The 4706-nt window shown below is 41.5% G+C and overlaps 1 long non-coding RNA gene across 1 annotated transcript; it reads left to right on the top strand.

Moving 5' to 3' along the window:
• Positions 1–2811: 2811 nt before the first annotated feature.
• LOC142046725 (uncharacterized) lies at positions 2812–4409 on the top strand. Its single transcript, XR_012655700.1, has 3 exons — positions 2812–2900; positions 3422–3484; positions 4331–4409. It is a non-coding gene; the product is annotated as an uncharacterized LOC142046725 (long non-coding RNA).
• Positions 4410–4706: the final 297 nt, after the last annotated feature.

Genomic DNA, 4706 nt, shown 5'->3' with positions numbered 1-4706 from the left:
TCCGCGGCGCATGCGCCCGGTGGGCCGGGCGCGAGGCTGCCGGGGCAGGGGCCTGGGAGGGTCGGTGGGGCAGGGTGGGCGGGTCTGGAAGCCTGCTTCCCCCGGGGCTACGTGGGGAGTGCCCGTCTGGAGATCGCGGGTTTGGGAGCTGCCCCCCCCCACCCACGAGGCGGTCTGGGTCGGTGTTGGGACTGCCCCCCCAACGAGGCGGGTCCGGTTCGGTTTGGGAGCGCCCATCGACGCCTACCAGAGCCCACAGCGGGGGTGACTCCCACCACAACCGATGCGGGTCTGGTCGGGTTCGGCGCCCCCCCCACACGATGGCGTCTGGCGCGGTTCCGGCGACTGGCCCCCCCCCACACAGACGATGGCGGGCTCCTGGTCGGAAGTTCGCCCCCCCCCGGGGGTGGGTCGCGGTGCCGGAGCTGGGCCAGGTGTTGCTTCTCAAGGGAAGGAGAGATTGAGACGAGACTGCCCCTGTCCTCGTCTGGAGTCCGCAAAGCCCAACTAAATGACAGCACATCCACCGTGCCGCTGCTGCCGACTTAGGGCCCTTCAATATCACCTCTTCAAGACTCATTGGTGCAGCAGAAATCTGCACTGGCAAAACCTGTGTGGTTCTCTTGACATTGGGCCTCTGATCCTCATACTGGAAAACGCCAGCAACACCAGGGTGAGAGCCCCTGAAAATGTGGTGTGTGTAGGGCTTGGGACAATCTCCAGCCCTGTCCAAGTGTATCGAATAACCAAAGAATGCAACCACCGCAGGCCTCAAGTTTACACTAAGAAATCTCACATTGCAAACAGGATATAGAATTATCTGGGGGCTGTGTGACTGTCCACATTTGAAAGACAGGCATGCATTTATTTAAACTGTTAATCTCAGGTACCACGCAGTGCATGCCAGAAGCTCCTAATAGAAATGCAGTGCTGCGAGCTGTTGACTTATGTTAACATGTGATTAATAGTCAGATTGCGCTGAAGAATTAAGATGAAGTAAATATGTAGGGCAGGTAAAGGAACAACCCATGCCTCCTTGTGTCATTTACGGCTACAAGCAAGATCGCCAAAAAAAATCTTTTGCTCCAGACATCTCAGTGAAGAAGTATTCTAGACAAATATACAATGGACTGGATAACTTCACTATGCCTTCCTAACAAAGCTCAAGTCACTCCTGCAGGGAGCTTTATGGGGCAAAGGAATTTAGTCTAACTTATTGATTGAGGACGGGGGGGAGAGGACCTGTCCGGTAAGAACATGACTACCTGACTCTAATGAGTGTTACATCAACTGCATGAAAGAGCTGAAGTAAAAACTTTGTCACTAGCTAACACTACAAGGCTGTAGTTAAAGCAGGGGGTAGAGGTGAAAGACGTGCATCTACCACGAACCAGTAACTGTCCCTCGAAAGCCAAGATACTTTATTTTTCAAGATTGGTCCTCGCCCCTACAAGAGAAATTGCCAGTGCAGATTCATAGCTTATCCGACCAACTATGGAACAAAATGGAGGCTTGGAATGTCATCATCTTCACGGAGGACACTTGAACCAAAGTACAAAATGAGACTAAAAAAAGTGGCCAATAGCTGTAGGCCTCCGAGTAAGACCACACGTCACTGACTTTAGCACAGATTCAGTCACACAATTTCAAAGAATAGAAACAAACATTATAACATAAATGCACGCCTCTGAATTCTTGCCATAGTCCATAACAATTTCAAGCCAACGCGAAAAAACTTTAGACAGAAGTATTATTTAGTGAGTGGATTGCTAAATATGCCTTTTAAAAAAGAGTATGTTAATAGGGGTACGTACACGAGTCTTCGACGTTGCAACAGATAGTGTCTTGTCTTAGTACCAACGACAGATTCTTTCTCAAATTTTTGGATCTAAAGTTCAACTTCTCTCTTACACTGTAAGTCGACAATAAGCAACTCATAGAATGGACCGACTGTGAAATACTAGCCCAGTATCCCCTTTCATTACTTATGAGCGACAACTCTGGAAGAAGCAGAGCCTTCCAGGAACAAGTAAGTAAGCAAAAAATAGCACGTGTTCTCATAAGCCTAGCAGTAAGTTTAACATGCAGAATCTTTCTAGCTCTAAAGACATGCTCTCATGTGGGGATACCATTCACTTCAATACTACTTTCCTCTTAGCTGGATTATTCTTTCTTTGCAGCCAAACAATGCTCGCTGTTTTCTGCTACCACCCTGAAATCATTGCAAGGCTTGCCACACGGTAATGAAACTACTTGTGAATGGACACTGAATCTCAGGTATTTATAGTTCAACATGCGTAACTTTAATGTTTTTAGGCAAAATAAAATCTGAATATTTAACATTCAGCTACGAGTTATAATAATAAAAAAAAAACGGATTAAAATACTTGGTTTATAACTTATTTATAGATCAACATGAATTTGTTCAAAAAGACAGGCTTATACCCAAACGTTTTTCAATAGCCAAAGTACTATGATGAGGAGAGTGCGTTATTTTTCTCTTGTTGTGGGTTAGGCTTTTTCATACCTTCAAGAGAAAAGAATTCCAAAGCATTTAATAAAAAAAAAAAAAACAAAAATAGCCTTTCCAATTTCAATTCAGTATGTGGTGATGCTGGTTAACTAATGTTTCCCAGTTCTTTAATGTCCTTATTCTAGCTACAACTACATATTTGAATCAACTTTTAAATACCAATTCATTGCTAGTTTTATGTGAATTTTTGGTACTGTTAACCTTACCATGCTTTGATTTCTTGCACAGGGCTGAAGCAATATTACAAAATTGTGAATTCTCATTCACTTCCTCATAAGACTTTTGAGGAGAAGGCGGAGCACTTGCAGGAGCTCTTCAGCAAGATTCCATTTAATCAGGCCTTGGTCTTCTCAAATCTGCATAGCAGGTAACAAGAACTTCTTAAAACTAACAATATGATGTTTTCAGATGTCTGTGAACAGTGGGCATAATGTATTTCATTTTTATAGCACCTTTCATAAAGAGCCCAAATTACTACACAACCTGCACGCAAATTTCAACTCCGAAATGCTACTGTTTCTGGTACACAGGGCTGCAACTTGAACAGGTGGTACGTAGTACCAAGTGAATGTAGGGATAAGGGGGAATTTTGACATCAGGGCAATTTCTGCATTTACCTGAGTGCTGTGGGAACTAATGTCTGTGTACACTTGATTTTTGAAGTCTAAACTGAAAGTTCCACCAGTGGCAAAATTACAAAGTGTCACTGTATCTAACTTAACAAGATGAATGGCTGAGACAACTGCTGGAATTTTAATCTTTGGCTGTAAAAGAGTTGAAATTTTAGACCTAATGCTTAGGCTGTTAAGTCATTTTCAGTCTGTCATCTTGAAGAAACTCTGGAAGCACATAATTTTATTTACAATCTTTATGTATATGTTGTGTTAGGGCTCAACACCTGGCTGAAGTACTGACATCCAAAGGGTTTCCTGCTGAGTGCATTTCAGGCAAGTGCATTTGGAACTTACTGCTTCTGTTAATTGGAATTCTGTACAAAACTGACCTAAAATCAAAGTAGAAAAGTAGCCATTGGAGTATTCAGGACATAAGCAGGGACTTGGGGGCATTTTATATGAATAATTTACAGGTAATGTTTCACCATTCATATTTCTTGCAGGTTCAATGAGAATCTTTAAATATTTGCTTAACTTTATTTTTTTCCTATTGGTTAGATGGTTCAATTACTTCACTTTGTTTTCTAGTCTGTACTAGGGAATCCCATTTATGCTTTGGAGTACTGTAATGGATTGATGTATTTGGAAAGGAAAGTCCTCTTGTGTTTGAAATGTTCAGAAGTGTGGAGTAATTTGATGCATTTGGGCACTTATTAAGAATATCTCTCAATTAGAAGCCAATAAAACAAAGCTCAGCCCAATTATAACAAACCATCCTTTTTTGTTTATTTTGTAATTAACACGAATCCCCTTTCCTGTAGTCTCCCTTGGCTGTAAGAATATTTGCATCTTTATGGTAGTTAGTAAGTCAAACTTCTTTGCATTTCATGTTACCCAAGTTACTAAAACACTTGAGAAAGGGATAATCTCTCAAAAAGGGAGTAATTTTATACCCTACTTTGTTAATCATGTTTTCAAATTTGTCTACTTTCCAGTCAGCCCCATTTCCTGGTGTAGATACAACATGCCTTAGAATTAGTGCCTGAAGGATGGATGCCACTTCACGAGCTTTCAGGAATAGAATTTATTGAGTCCTGTTTTTCCCTGGGTTTGAGCAGCACAAGGCTAAATAACCTAAATACTCTTTCAGTTTCTAAATATTCATTTTTGTTTCTTCAGGAAGTATGAATCAGAACCAGCGTCTTGATGCTATGGCTAAATTGAAGCAATTCCATTGTAGAGTCCTGATTTCCACAGACTTAGTGAGTTGTTTTTTTTTTCTTTTCTGTTAAGTAGAAGTAGTTCTCTAGAATATAAATTCATGTATTGTAGAGCTGATTTGGAGATCAATCTGATTTAGCAGTATTTATAGAACATTTATCTGAAAATAGCAACTTTCTGTCTCTGAGGAGCATGCAAACTGCCACCCAGTTTTCATCTTCAGAAAACAAAACCAATTTTCAAAGTCGTCTTAAAAACATAAAGTTTAAATACTTATTTATTTTTAATTACCTTTTTGTAGTTAGGCTCTGGAAGCCTATATGAATTTCAAAGAAAGA

The sequence above is a fragment of the Chelonoidis abingdonii genome, chromosome 4 (assembly GCF_003597395.2).
Source record: "Chelonoidis abingdonii isolate Lonesome George chromosome 4, CheloAbing_2.0, whole genome shotgun sequence".
NCBI classification, from domain to species: domain Eukaryota; kingdom Metazoa; phylum Chordata; order Testudines; family Testudinidae; genus Chelonoidis; species Chelonoidis abingdonii.
This window is presented reverse-complemented; position numbering and strand designations above follow the sequence as displayed.